The sequence below is a fragment of the Mesoplodon mirus genome (assembly GCF_964341445.2).
Source record: "Mesoplodon mirus genome assembly, chromosome: 2".
Lineage (NCBI taxonomy): Eukaryota > Metazoa > Chordata > Mammalia > Artiodactyla > Ziphiidae > Mesoplodon > Mesoplodon mirus.
In genome coordinates, this window is record NC_138977.1 from 210446890 (window position 1) to 210463612 (window position 16723).

The following is a 16723-nucleotide window of genomic DNA, read 5'->3' on the forward strand; positions in this document are numbered from 1 at the left end:
TGAAAAGACTATCCTTTCCCCATTGTATATTCTTGGCTCCTTTGTCATAAATCAATTGACTACATATGTGTGGGTCATTTCTGGGCTTTTTATTCTGTTCTATTGATCTATGTGTCTGTTTTATGCCAGTACCATACTGTTTTCATTACTATGGCTGCAATATAGTTTGAAATCAGGAAACATGATGTCTCTAGCTTTCCTCTTCTTTCTCAAGATTGCTGGAGCTATTTGGAGTCTTTTGTAGTTCCATACAAGTTTTAGGATTGTTTGTTCTATTTCTTTGAAAAATGCCATTGGAATTTTTTATTTTTTTTTTGGCTTCATCGGGTCTTAGTTGCAGCACACGGGATCTTTCATTGAGGCGCACGGGCTCTTCGTTGCAGTGCGTGGCTTCTCTCTAGTTGTGGTGTGCGGGATCCAGAGCTCGTGAGCTCTGTAGTTGTGGCACATGGACTCTCTAGTTATGGCACGTGGGCTTAGTTGCCCTGCAACATATGGGATCTTAGTTCCCCCAGCAAGGATCGAACCAACATCCACTGCATTGCAAGGTGGTTTCTTAACCACTGGAGCACCAGGGAAGTCCCTGCCATTGGAATTTTGATGAGGATTGCATTGAATCTATAGATTTCTTTGGTTGGTGTGGACATTTTAACAGTATTAATTCTTCCAATCTATGAGCACAGAATATCTTTCCTTTTATTTCTGTCTTCAATTTCTTTCATCAATGTCTAATAGTTTTCAGTGTACAGATCTTTCACATCCTTGTTAAATTTATTCCTGCATATTTTATTCTTTTTGATGCAGTTGTAAATGGGATTGTTTTCTTAATTTCTCTGATAGTTCATAATTAGTGCATAAAAATGCAACAGATTTTTGTATTTTGATTTTGTATCCTGCAATTTTACTGAATTCATTTATTAATTCTAACATTTCTTTTTTTTCCCCCTGATTTTCTCTGGCTAGTATTTCCAATACTCTGTCAAATACAAGTAATGAGAGCAGGCATCTTTGTCTTGTTCCTGATCTTAGAGGAAAAGCTTTCAGCTTTTCACCATTGAATACGATGTTAGATGTGGCCTTATTGTATATGGCCTTAATTATCTTGAGGTACATTCCCTGTATACCCACTTTGTTAATCCTCTAGCTGCTTTTTTTTTTTTTTTTTTTTTTTTTGCGGTACGCGGGCTTCTCACTGTTGTGGCCTCTCCCGTTGCGGAGCACAGGCTCCGGACGCGCAGGCTCAGCGGCCATGGCTCACGGGCCCAGCCGCTCCGCGGCGCGTGGGACCTTCCCGGACTGGGGCACGAACCCGCGTCCCCTGCATCGGCAGGCGGACCCCCAACCACTGCGCCACCAGGGAAGCCCCCTCTAGCTGCTTTTAAGATTTTTCTCTTTATCATTGTTTTTGAGAAATATGATTATAATGTGCCATTGTATTGTTTTCTTCATATCGTTTGCGCTTGGGGTTTATTGAACTTGTATCTGTTGATTTACAATTTTTATCAAATTTGGAAAAATTTTAGTCATTATTTCTTCAAATATTTTTTGTCCATTTCTCCCCCTATTTCGAAGAATCCAATTACATGTATTTTCTGCCACTTGAAGTTATCCCACAGCTCCCTCACGTTCTGTTTACTTGCTTTTGCACTCTTCTCTGTGTTTTATTTTGAATACTTTCCTATGTCTTCCAGTTTACGAATCATTATTTCTGAAGCTTATGATCCACTGTTAATCCCACCCAATGTATTTTTTATCTCAGACATTGTAGGTTTCATCTCTAGAAACTTGATTTACATCTTTTTATATCTTTCACATCACTACTTAACATGATTAATCTTTTCTCCAGCTTCTTGTGGAGCACAGTTACAGTAACTGTTTTAATGATCTTGACTGCTAATTCTGTCATCTAATCATTTCTAAGTCAGTTTTGATAGATAGAATTTTCTCCTCACTATAAATTTTATTTTCATGCTCCTTTGCATATCTAGTTATGTTTGACTGGATTCTGACCTTGTGAGTTTCCCCTTGCTGGGTGCTAGATAGCTTTGTATTCCTATAAATATTCCTGAGCTTTGTTCTGAGATACATTTACATTATTGGAAACAGTTTGAGCCTTTTGGATCTTGCCGTTAATCTTTGCTAGGTAGGACCAGGGCAATGTATAGTCTGGGGCGAATTTTGTCCTGCTACTGGGGGGAAAATCTCTTGAGTACTCTAACCAATGCCCTATAAATTTTGATGTTTTTCCATTTGACTAATGAGAGCAAGAACTATTCCTGGCTCTGTGTGACCTCTGGACATTATTACCTTTAATCCTTTTGGGCACCTTTTGCCCTGGCCTCTAGTAGTTTCTTTACACACACATGCTGATTGGGGCTCAGGTGAAGAAGCCAGGGGACTCTACAGATCCCTACAGAACTCTCTGGAGTTCTTTCTCTGTGACGCTCTCTCTAACCAAGCTCTCTGCTTGGCAAACTCTAGTCACTTTGGCCCTCCTTGTTTCTCAACTTCATCTTCTCAATTCAGGGAGACCACAGTGCCCTACCTGAGGGTCTCCTCTGCCTACAATGCCTGGAAACTCTCTCCAGGCAATAACTTGAGTCCATCATAGGACTCATCTTATTTGTTTCCTGTCTCTCAGGGATCACTCTTCTTCATTGTCCAATGTCCAATGTTCAATATCTTGAAAATTGCTGCTTTAAATTTGTGTTCAGTCTTTTTGTTGTTGTTTCAGGGTACATCCAGCCCCTGTTACTCAATCTATGCTGAAAGTGACCATTTTCAATATACCATAATTAGTAATAGCTGTATTACAATAGAGCAAAATACAAGTGGTAGAATTCTTAACACCTTTTTGTAATTCCTGAACTTGACATGAAAACGTTGCTTGTGTCATATGCATCTGAATACCTGCTCTAAGTCAGTCACTACGTTAGACCCAATTTGTGTTATATTTTACTTTAAATATACATTATCACAAATTTATAAATAAAAAATGACCGCTTTAAATAATAAAAAATAAAATAAAATACGAAAAATATATGACATCCAGTTAGTAAATGGCAGAGAAATGATGGAGTAAACTCAGACCTATCTAACTTCAAATCCTGCCACCCTTTCAGAAAGACATGCTACCACCAATGTGTTCATTTGATGAACTGGTTGAAATGATTGTAATGTGTTCAGTCTGTGCCAGACTTTGTGGTAATAGAGATGATGGGTATTGTCCTAGCGCTCGGGTAGCTTATAGGCTATTAGAGAATGGAACATGAATGTAAAATAACTGGAAAAGAAAGGAATTGCTAGACTATGTTCTATATTTGTGAATGAAAGCCAATGAACGACAAAAAAAAGAAAAAGAAATTTAGAAATTGGTACCTTCTCACACTTTCTCTGCCATTGTGATGTGTGCAGTTGACTCCCTTCTTGGTCACGTCTTCTACTGGACTTTCAGGATCAAGCAATTCCTGGCCAAGAAGCAAAAGCACAATTGTCCCATTCTCAAATGGATTCAGATGAAACTCATAATAAAATCAGGTACAATTCCAAGAAGAGATATGGAACCAAGCCACTTCTTCGCTAGTAGTTTGGTTCCATAATAAATCCATGAGATCTTTTGTTTGGGAAAAAAAGAGAAATTGATGTCTTCTCCTTTCTTCCTTTCAACTATGATTTTTGGCCTGAGTCTGTGCACTCTCTGTTAAAGAGTTATGTCCTCCTCATTAAAACAAATGTCTTTTTTTATTAGAAAACCATGTTCACTAAGTCTGACTTATTCTGGGGACCACTTGGTGTCTCTGGGAAAAACAAAAGTGTACGATGACCTTGCAAGTGGAGCTACCATTGGGTGGTGAGGGTGACCTCCTTGACCTTTCTTAGTAAGCCACATAGAGTGCCAGAAAGGACCAGGACTGTGGAGTCAACCAGATGTGGATTCGAATTCTAGTTATCCCATTTACCGGCTTCTCATCTTTGAGCAGATGGCTGATGCTTTCTGAGCCCCAGTTACCTTACAGTATCTACCACCCAGGATTGTTATAGATATTAAATATGGAAATTAAGTGTTCAGCACAAAAGAGGCACTCAAAAAATAGTGGTGGTGTTGACTGGTGCTTCTTTCCAGTTGTAGATTTGGGGATAAGAAGCAACATCCTGGCAACTAGCAGCTGGTCTGACTCACAGTAATACGGGAATGGTTTTAACTGAGGCCAAAGCATAAAGCTCCACACTGGGTAATAGACATTATTTCTTAAGAATGTTCACTCACGTTTGTAAATCTGAGCTGTCATATGGGATAGGTGGGTAGCATTGATTCCCATTGCCTACCTTTCCTCAGTTCAGAGCCCAACTCAAGAAGGTTCCCCTGCCATTTGGAATAAGCTAGAATGCCCCTTTCTAAAATTTAAGGATTTCCACAGTTAATCATAGGATCAGAAAATGTGCGTGCTGGAGAGAGAAGTAAAGGGACGTCTAGCACAACCTGAGTTGCATAATCTTAGTATATTGAATGGCTAACAGAATCTGACAAAGGTTGGGTTGTAATCAATGTAATCAATGTTGATTGTTGGATATCTACTAGCATTGCCCCCTTCTCCTCTCAGAAATCAACTCAGAACAATAAGAAGAACAAGAAATGCAAGCTCTAACACTGACAAGCTCAATGACATCTGGACCCCTGAACCACAATATATGAGAAACAGCCACCAAAGCAGTTACACTTACACAGAGTCAAGGGAGGTATGTGGAGAGAGAATGCTTACAGCCACAGGGCACAGAAAACTGGCAGAGCAAGGTTCTGTGGAGCACATGCCACACCCTAGCAGAAAACCAATAATTCTTTGCTGGGAATACTGAGAATGTTGTGCTCCAGTAGGAGCCAGCAGCATCCTTGGACCCAGTTAAGTGTCAGAAAGGAGCAGAGTGGGGCTTCCCTGGTGGCCAGTGGTTAAGAGTCCGCCTGCCGATGCAGGGGACACGGGTTCATGCCCCGGTCCGGGAGGATCCCACATGCCGCGGAGTGGCTGGGCCGGTGAGCCATGGCTGCTGAGCCTGCGCGTCCGGAGCCTGTGCTCTGCAACGGGAGAGGCCACAACAGTGAGAGGCCCGCGTACCGCAAAAAAAAAAAAAAGAAAGGAGCAGGGTTGGGAGGCTGAGTGAAGTATCACACCAATGTGCGATATTTACAAGAAGGATTATCTTGGTGAGACAGAGAAGATAGAGAAAGCATTGGTGACATCCTTCAGCAACTCATCTCTATTGTCCTGGGAGAAGTGGAAGCAGAGCCAACTTATACTCACAGCTCTGGGTCTTAAGAAAACCCACTGTGAACCGTGGACAGTTCAGCTAACCCATAACACTGCCTGGCTCCTCTATCACATAAAATTCCTATCAATAGAAAATCCAAGGAGAACTCATCTCTTTCAAAGCTGAGTAATATAAATAAATGTCAACCCAGAAAGTATCTATAAAAATATGTCAAAAGGAAAGAATAAGGGGAAGACAGGGACAGGAAGACACAAGTAGAAGATGGAAGTTCACTCACCAGATAAATGTTACCATGGATCAAATTTAGAATTTTTTAATAAGCATATTGCCTGGAATTTATTTAAAATAAAACTCAAGCAATTGTTCAATAAAACAAAAACTCAGAACAGAGAGCTAAAAGGGCTCAGGGAAGATGAGACCACAGGAAGAATTGAAATACTGCTCTCAGGAGAGAAGTGGAAGAGAAATAGCACACATTACAGAAATGTAGGTCAGGTTGGGAGCAGCACAAAGGAGACTAGACATGGCTGAAAGTTCACTAAAAATGTGGGCATTAGGCTTAAGAAAAAAATAAGCAAATGTAAATAGAAATACACAAAATTAACAGGATAAAGATAAAATAAAAAATGGAAAGATGAAATAAATCCAACATATTTAAAATTAGTGTTCCTGAAGAATACAGAATCATTGAAATTATTCTTACACTGACATATAAATAATATTTAAATAGATATAGCTGTGTGTGTACACAATTTTTTTCAGAAACAAAAGAAGCATTGCATATATAGATCAAAAAGTTATAACATGTCCCTGGAAATTTTGAGAATGGTCATCGTCAAAATGAAATTTATGGTCATTGCCAAAATGAAATTCAAACAAGTGTCTGCCAAGGTATAAATGGATAAAGAAGATGTGGTATGTGTGTGTGTGTGTATATATATATATATATATATATATATATACACACACACATATGCATACATATATATGTGTATATATGTATATACACAGTGGAATATATTCAGCCATGAGAAAGAAGACAATCCTGCCATTTGTGACAACAGGGATGGACCTTGAGGGCATTATGCTAAGTGAGAGGTCAGACAGAAAAAGACAAATACATCCTGTGTAATATCCCTTATATGTGGAACCTTAAAAAGCTGAACTCATGAAAACAGAGAGTAAAATGGTTGTTACCAGGGGCTGAGGGTGGGAGGAACTGGGGAGATGTTTTTTGAGGGTTCAAACTTGCAACTAGTAGATAAATAAGTTCTGGAGATGTAATGCACAGCATAGTGATTACAGTCGACCACACTGTATTAGAAACTTCAGAGTTGGTAAGAGATTAGATCTTAATTATCCTCACCACAAAAAAGAAATAATGATTATGTGATGTGATAGAGGTGCTAGCTAATGCTACCATGGTAATTATATTGCAATTTATAAATGCGTCAAATCAACACATTGTACACCTTAAACTGACACAATTCATGTGCCAATTATAAAAATGAAATTCAAACAAAATGCTGGATTTCAAATATTAAGAATTCTCTGTGCAACCAGGCAAAATAATTAAATAAATCGACCCACCTCAGACTCTTCCCCGGTGAGAGTCAATCTAGAAAACAATAGAGCAAAGCCTAAAAGTCTTCATGGAAAGAAAGAATGGGACCACAACTTTTACTTCCAGCCAAATTAGCATTCTAGTATAAAGGCCATAAACATCTCCGAGCATGCAAGGACTCTGGGAATATAATCCCCATGAGTCTTTCTAGAAGGTGGCTTTCTAGAAGATTCTCAAGGGCAAATTTCAGCCAATTAAGAGCTGAATAGAGAACCTATGGCTAAACTTAATCTGGTTAAGTGAGGGGATAAAACTAAAATAAACGTGGGGATTATAGTTACAGAACAGAGTGTAAATGTTTTACAAGCCCTGACAAAGTGTAAATGATAGGACAAAGTTGGGAGAAAAAAATGGAAAGTAGCATAAGCACCTTCACAGCAGGTAAATCAAGTAATAGAATTCTATGTCAAGAACCGTGAAGAGTGAGCTTTTACTTTGCTTGCAAGCTAGCAAGTTATTCTGCCACGGTTCCAGTGATGCTTACAGAAAGCCCAGGACTCCTGGATCAGAGGCAAAGCAGCATGAACCTCATGCTCACATCAATTCCCCTCGTCCCCCAAGCCCTATGGGGACAATGCAGAGCAGCCTGAATTGATGCTGTGCACACAGTGGGTCTGCATCATAGCTGAGGAACCAGAGTTTAGGAAACCCCAATCTTTTATAAGGGGTCTGTTAGAAAACCTGCCCAAACTTTGCCCCATAGGGAGACATTATCTTTATTATCTTGGGCAGCAAACAAATCTTTCCCCTGTCTTGGAGGGTGACATTATGTATTCCAAGGTCCTTTGCTATATAAATATTATTGAAAAGATTGTCCCCAACAAAAGTTGATACAAGTCCTGCAGAAACACAAGAGACCCATAGACAATTATTGTCACCCAACCATATAAAATACTTAAATGTTTAAAGGTAAGCACTAAGAAAACTCATATAATCACTATAATCAGGAAGTGCATGAGAAAGAGGCAAGTTGAGAGGAAGCTGAAATGTACTGATTTCACCATAGTGCATAATAAAGAGTAAATGGTGTTAGCCAAAAATCACTAGAGTAAATATAAAGAAACAGCCAAGATATACTCGCAACATGAGAAATAAGGCATGCAACATCATTTGTAAAAGCAAAATCCCTATTTAACCTTGACGTTTCAATTGAGATGTCACTTCCCTATGGAGGCCTTTCCTGAACATCAGACCAGGTTTGTTATCCTTCGTATCGCCTCTCATAGCTACCAAGGTCACACAGCTAGTTAGTGGTGGAGCTGAGATTCAGGCCTAAATTTGCTCATGCTGAAGTCTGCACTCTTAGTAGCTCATCTCTGCTGGCTACTCACTGATTCATCTAATTATATTCCGTTCACACACCTGATAGTACAGAGTTTTGTTTTGTCCTCCAAGTTTTCATATATACAAGTCTTAATTCTCCAATACCATTACCTGAGACATAGCTTATGTTTCCTGAGCATGGCCCCCAGGACCTAGCACAAAACAAGCACTCTTTAAAATCATTCAATTCATGATATCGAACACAAATGAACATCTGGGAAGCCCACTAAATGCAGATTGATCACACTGCCTTACAGCACACAAGTAGCAGTTTGAAGGAGAAAAGCCAAGACTGACTCTACCTCCTGGTCCTAAGCACTAGATCATTATCTGTCTCTAAATAATTATGTGTGAAATTCCTGAGGTTATAAGGAGAAACCACACACAGTCCTTGAAATAGCTTTCAAGGGTGAATAATGCATGCTCTATATTTAATGCATGAGAATGCAAAATGCAGAAAATTGCACAAGAGAGGTCAAACTCCCATTCCCTGCAACAAGAGATCTTTCTGTCTTCCTGCCAATAAATGAATCACTGGTTATTAAATATTGTTAACCATCTAAACAAGGATCCACAAAGCCTGTGTTCTCTGATCTCTTTGTTTCAAGCCTTCTCCTAATCATGGACATCATCGCCTAATTTAGTGATGCCATGTATCTTGCACCTTTCTGAAAAGTGGGCACCATAGCTTCACTCCCTATAAAACTGGCTACCATGTTGCAATTTGAGGAAAAATAAATCTCACCATCATGAGGATAGTCTGTACAATTGAAGCCAGGATAAAGATGGCTCCAAGAAAATGGAATCTTTGACAGCATAATTTTAACACTGTCAAATTATTCAGCTTTTTTCTTAAAAGTTACTTAATACTCCACACAGACATTACTTTTGCCATCAGATATCACTTTGGAAAAAATTAATAATTTAGGAACGTCTACACGTTTGTTAAAAGGCTAATACAGCAAATGCCTGGGATGCCATAACCAGAGAGCCCTCTCACCCTGCGAGTTTTGTGTGATTGCTTCAGTCGGCATCATTAACATAGGGGCAGCCAATAAAGAGGCACTCCCAGTAATTAGAGACCAGAGTCAGCATCAGCACTGGTATGGTTTAGGAGGATGCTGTGACCTTTATTTGGTAAAGAGACCTTTCCTATCCAGCAGTAGTCTTATCTTTTACTTTAAAACTTAAATAAAAGATGTTGTTGTTGCAAAGACCTTAGTCTTTGGGCTGAAGCTCATTCATAAGGGAAATGCATTTTTGATGTGATGATTATAGTAGTGGCAATTAAGTTGACTGAGTGCTCACCGCATGGCAGTCACTGTCCAAAGTACTTTATACATGCTGCTTAATTTCCTTAAGTACCACTCAATGGGTAATATTGTTAACCCCATTTTACAGATTTGAAAACTGAGGCACAGAGTTTAGCTTGGCTAAGATCTCACAGCTAGTATGAGTCATAGGTATTGTAACTACTACACTTTGCTGGTTCCTAGCAACAACTACCACCTACAATTCAGTACATGCCAAGCTACAACCTATGCATGTACAATAGCTGCAATTAAGTACATGCCAAAGGGCCCCATGGTAAATATTTTCTTAGTTGATCCTCACCAACAAAACAAAACAAACAAAAAAAAAGAGGTAGATCTTTACATTCTCATTTTATGTATGAGGCAACTGAGGATTATAGAGATCAACAACTTGTCCATAAACACTGCTCCCATTACCTAATTTTTAACTCTATATTGAAATATAAGTCTCAGTACATTAAAGAGTGTTTCCTTTTGATCATTTTCTGGAAGTTAAACTTTTCTTGTTTCTTCTAATGGTAACTCCCAATTCATCTCAGCATACACAGAGCCTTTTCAATTGGAGGGACTTTTGGGGCCCTGGTAGAAGTCTTCCAGCTTCAGGACCCTAAACACATATAACCTGAAGACTAATAACCATGACCCACGTGAAATCTCGAAGAACACATCCAAAGGGTTGTAGAGGCTGGGTGAGAACATGGCATTGGGGGAGGCTTCACTGGGGCTCCAGTTTTTCCATGCTGTCTCCAATTGCCCTGTGTGTAGAGGGAGACAGGACCAAGTATACCTTGACACAATCAGTAAAGCCTTTGTTTTCTGAGCCTGAGTGATAACTCTATGATACAGTCCATCCCTCTCCTCCAATACGTCTCTCACTCTTGGTATTATCTCCATGGCAACTAGGAATGCATCCACAACCTTGAGGATATGTTTGTCTTAAGGTTAAGCTTGTTAACCTAAGTGTGTCAAAACATGATGGTTTCCAGCTCAATCTTAAGGTTAAGCTTGTTAACCTAAGTGTGTCAAAACATGATGGTTTCCAGCTCAATTTTGAATTAACTTAGTGAATCATGAAATCCTGGGAATCAAACTGCCCTTTTTCAAACCCATGCTATGCAGCTTGTCAAACATGAGCAACTTAGCCTTAGTGAGGCTCAGCCTCCTTCCTCATCTCTACAATGAGGACAGAAATAGAAGATTATTAGGAGGATTGGATGGGATTTCTCATAACGTTTGAAAAATAAAATCTAGGACAATAATTGGTCTTTAGAAGGGCTCCACAAATGTTAGCTCCACCATTGGAGAGCATCCATTTAGCTGTATAATGTGTTGACTAAATGGACGTAACACATGTGTCCCAGGGTTTTACTCTCAAAGGTTTCCACTTGACTCTCTGTGGGTCATCTCAGAAGCCTGGTGGGGAAAAATAGGGGACATCCAGATCAGAGAACCTTGTGGTGAAACACATCGGTTAAGAAACAGCCAACCTCACACATTGCAATCCAAGTACCTTTGGTTGTTGAAGAGAATTGGCTTTAATTACCAAAATACCCTCGGTCTAAATTGCCTCTCTGTTTGAGAAAAAGAGCTTGAAAAGATTGAAGAAAAGGGCCTCTTTCCTATCTTCAGGTCTTCAGGGGTGGAAGGAATGAAGCCCTCCCCTCATCACACCACCCAATAGGAAGCTGGAATGGCTAGTTTTCTTCTGGGGATTTGAGATAAGAGACCTGAGTGAATGATCATGAATGTTCAGCTGTTCCACAAGAGGTGCCTCACGATGAGCCTCAAAATAGGATGAAATCTAGGCAAACCTCCCAGATGTGCACTAATTGGAGCAAAACCTTTTCTGTAACAAATGGCAAAGCTAAGGTTTTTGTGCTGTATATTTTTTTAATGGTGCTATATTCCAACTAATAAAAAAGTGATGCAAAATCAATAATTCCTACCTTCCCCAATGTACACCATCTAGCCTAATCAAACCCGTTGACTTGCTGCAACCCACATAAGCAACTTGTGTACATAGGTCTTCACACCTGCCTCTTGGAATGCTTCTCTTCACTGCCACCCCACTGCCCATCCTCTAATCCCAGAGCATTGTCTAGCCCTTCCATGCGGTTTTCTCTGAGAGCTGCTGCTCTCACTGATGTCTGTCTTCAGAAACCCAAAGGAACTTACCATGCCTTCTGAGCAATGCTTCTTACACACTGATTATTTACTCATTTTCTGTAAATGCTAGGAATTGCTTTTCTTCACAACTATTAATTATTTAAATACAAAGACTATGTCAGATGTGTTTTCCATCTTTTCACAGCATAACAGGCCCAGTAAATATTTGCTAGTTGGTTAATAATGACTTCTGTATAAATAAATACTGCAAAATTTGTAACAAATGATCAATTCAAATACTTCACAATAAAATATTTCTTCCCCATCCCTCATCTTAAAAATACAGCATTTTAAAGACAGAGGGAAGATTCCTCAACCAATCTCCTCATTCTTTAGATGAATTGACTGAAGCTAAAGAAGGTGAAGTGACTTGATTAAGGTCACACATCTAACCAGAAGCCAATTAGGGCCAGGGCCCAGATCTGCAGACTTCTAGTGATGTACCCTTTCTGATACACAGCGCGGTGCCCCAGGGTTACACTCTACTTTTAAGTTGGTCATCACAGTTCAGTAGAGAGAAGACAGACTGGGAGCTAGATGGCATGGGGCCACATCCTTGTTCTTTCACTAATTCATTCTATGGCCTTGGGAAAATCATTTAATCCTTTGGCCTCAGGCTTCACAGCTTCAGGAGGAAAGATTGTAATTCTGCATGATCTAACTCAGAGTTCAGCAAACTACAGGCCAAATCTAGTATGCACTTGTTTTGGTAAATAAAGTTTTACTGGCATACCCGTTAATTTACCTATGGTAAATCCCTATAATGGAAGAGTTGAGTAACAGTTAACAGAGACCATATGATCCACAGGCAAAAATATTTACTATTTGGCCCTTTGCAGAAAAAAATTTGTTGACTCTCAATCTAACCTATGTGTAGTACAGTTGTATGAATCTAATGTATGCAAGGATTCTTTTCATCTACAAAGTGCTATATCCACATTTTAAAAATCATTGTTATTGACAACAATAGTAGCAATAGTAAATCATGAAATATCATTTGCAATAAAGGCAATTAAAATTTTCTTTGTTTGGGACTTCCCTGGCGGTCCAGTGGTTAAGGCTTTGCCTTCCAATGCAGGGGGTGTGGGTTCAGTCCCGGGGAGCTAAGATCCCACATGCCTCCAGTCCAAAAAGCCAAAACATAAAACAGAAGCCATAGTGTAACAAATTCAGTAAAGACTTTAAAAAAATTGACTTTGTTTAATAGGTGGCATCTACATGATGTATTGCTTGATTTGAGATCACCTCACCTACCTCACTATTGTTCACAGTAACATGTTTTTGCAGAACCAAGTGACAATTTTAACAGATCCAGGAATATTTCAGAACTAATTAGATCATTTATATATAAAATATAAAACAAGTGTTTTCAGAAGAACATCAGGTCCTCCATGGAGAGCATCTGCCCTCATCTTCATCACTAACCTGGCTCGCTATGTGGGTACCATCCTGTGTTATAAGTACCATGTAATGGAATTAACATTCACCTGGAAATACTGACTTGACACACACTGACCTTTGACTATTGGCTCTGTTACTCTAAATGTATTAAGCTTTTCCATTGATGTTTTTGAGAGGGAGATTGGTGGCTCACCGTGGTTTTCCCCTGCCATGTACTCTGGGCATGGACATTAACCAAGGAAGACAAACTGTTCTCAGCAAAGTGGGAGATTAATCATTGGTCATGTCCAACTCACTGCCATGGTCATGACACAGGATTTTATCCTAAGAATTACAGCAGTCATTGAAAGGCCTTAGAAGAGCTCTTCCTCTGATGTAACCACAGCGTAGATAATGGGTTGGAGGTGCAAGAGCAGGTGTGGGAACTGGCTAGGAGGCTGTAGGACTAGCCCAAGCAGGAGACAAGAATGACTTTGACTAGAGTTGTCATGGAGATGGGGATATGCAAACCATCATGAACAAGCTGAAGCTGGGGGTGACGTGGGAAGAAGCAGAGGAGGCAGGACAGGCACTGGCTTTGTGTTAGCCCAGATCCAACCTAGTGCTGCACGAGGGCGGTTAGCAAGAATCCAGCTAGATTGCATTTCCCTCAAATTCCTCTCCTGCCCCTATTTCTAATGGTCCTAGAGGCCCATAAAACCAATTCCAATTAGGGGTCTTTATTCCTCTCCAATAAAACTTAAAACTTTCATTTGATTCAGTAAATTCTTAACAACATCTTTTTATTTGCCCCTTTAAAAAGCCATTTTTACATGATACAAATATAACAATTATTTAGTAGTGATAAATACATTCCTAATTAAACAACTATTTTATTACTTATTAACAGCTTAAAAAGTCTGAGATCAGTTGGGAAATAAATTATTTTATTTACAGGAATTGGGCTGAGAGACCTGATCTTCCTGGTGCAAATGAGTCAGAAATGACCAATATAAGTAAGATGAAACAGGATTTATTAGGCTTTAAGGCTGGGGTTCCTGTTTCCTTTGAAGTATTATTCTGCCTGTATTTGTATATGCATGTTTATGTATATGTGCGCATATGTGTGTGTATACAGAGAAGTTTGCCATGAAAGATAAGAGATGTCTATGTGATATGAACCCTCTCCCACCTCCATCACTAAAATATTCCTCTGAAATTTCTATGTCAGAAAAGAGCCTGAAACTTCTAAATGTTAAAGGCAAATACCCCTCAGAGAGATGAAATAGGGAACTTTGATCAGCTATTAATGATTCATTGGAAACATACATATCTTCTCCAATAGCTGAGAATAAAGCATTGAGGCCATGGGAGTTTTGATGAAGGATATGTTCAAATCATAAATTGCACTTCCAGGCACCACGATGGAAATATCTAGAATACTGGGCACTACTATGCTGTTGGTTGGGGGAACAGTAACCAAAGACCAGATTTTCAATTTTACAACTTTTCAGAGGCCAGCCCTGACTCCTAACCAAATCATATATGAAAGTTGGGCTTTATTTCTGCCCACTTGGACAGGCTTGTCTTGGCCCAGCCCAGTGCCCCGGAAGTTGATTGTCTTTTCTTTAACTTTTTATTTTATATTGGAGTATAGCCAATTAACAATGTTGTGATGGTTTCAGGTGCACGGCAAAGCGACTCAGCCATACATATACACCTATCCATTCTCCCCCAGACTCCCCTCCCATCCAGGCTGCCCCATAACATTGAGCAGAGTTCCCTGTGCTATACACTAGGTCCTTGTTGGTAATCCTCTTTAAATATAGCAGTGTGTACATGTCAGTCCCAAACTCCCTAACTATCCCTTCCCTCCACCCTTAACCATAAGTTCATTCTCTAAGTCTGGGAGTCCGTTTCTGTTTTGTAAATACGTTCATTTGTATCATTTCTTTTTAGATTCCTCATATAAGCGATAGCATATGATATTTCTCTTTCTCTGTCCGACTTACTTCACTCAGAAGTTGATTGTCTTTATGTTATGAGAACGAGGTTTCTAATAGTGTGGGACATTCACGGTCTTGTGAGCTTGTTTTCCTATGACAAGAATGGACCTGTAGAGACCTAGCCACACTCTTTTGCTTGGATCACTTCAACATCCAAGTCTCTGTAAAGAGTCTGGGACAGGGACTGAAGTATAGGCCGTCTGTGCCCATGTAATGAGAAGGATGATCTAAATTTTGCATCCTTCTGTTCAGCCATTTTTTTCATTAGTTCATTCATTTATTCAACTATTCAACAGCTATTTCTTGAGCACCCACCTGTGCTGGGCCCTGTGCTGGAGACTGGGGATATGGGAGTGAGAAAGACAGCCCGGGTCCTGCTCTCATGAAGGTAAGACCTGGTAGTAGACCAAGACTGAACTTCATTGGAAACGTCATCCATCCTAGAAGGGCAGGGGATAGTCACCAACTCTGTCTCTGTTTTACCATGTGACCTTGGGAAACTCTCTTGCCCTCTGAGCCTCAGGTTCGTTATCTGGGCTTTCGACCAGGTGCTCTCCAAGATCTATACCATTGTTTCTTGTGGCCTCCAGCCAAACATGACTGGCTGATTGGCAGCCATGCTTCTCTGCAACACAGATACATCTGGATTCCTAAGAAACACCTCTGGGGGACTTGGAAGTGGGTGAAACTGTGTCATTGGGGGTGGTTTCACTAGGCATTCTGGCTTTCTTTCCATTCTTCCTTCATTTTTCTAAATCTCTGCTCTGTACTGGCTAGGCAAAGGAAGATGCATGCACCTGCACTCTCAGTGTGTTTCTTCTGAGCCTAAGAGTGATAAGACCAGAGGACGGGGGTGCAACTTAAAGATTCTTTATCCATCCTGATCACTTTTCAGGGAACTAATCTAAAATCCAGGGAGCAAAGTAACTTAAGATCCCGCAGCAAAAAGGAATCAGTCTGGGGCCAAGATGTACACCGCCAGGCTTGCAGTGGCATGCTCCTCCTGAACCCAGCATGCTGCCACAGTGTTCCCACATCCTGGTCACTTGGTCCTCATAGTCTAGGGGGAAAAGAGTAAACTGGGAGTCCGTGCTCTCTCACCAATCCACTGTGCAGCCAAATCACTTAACCCCAGTAGCCTCGGTGCCACAACTGCAAGAGGCCAGATGTCTTAATGCATAATGCTGTTGTGCAAACAGAATGCAGGTCAGTGGTCAGACAAAGAAGCTTTTAAACTCAACAGTGCTACATCCTTGCAAACCACTGGAATCATTGTTGTAGAAATGGTAGCAGTAGTTAATAGCCATAGTAAATCATGAAAGATAAACTTCACCCAAGTCCATCAGGATTTTTGTCCATTAAATGTGTGGCAACCAAACTGCCTCTGTGGTGTCCACAAAATAGTGTTTTGAAAAACTACATTATACCTTTGAAGATTTCTGAAATATTCTAGGAACAATTGATAGGAAGACTTGTGTACAAAACATAAGTGGATGTTGTCAGATGAGCAGCTCAGCCATGTAGGGCCTCTGCCACCACTTCCATCACTAATGTGACCCACTGAGGACTCCCCCATGTGCCATAAATGTGTAGTTAGACCTCCCACCTGAGACTCTGACTTTGGAGCAAACTGACTTTCAGTGTTC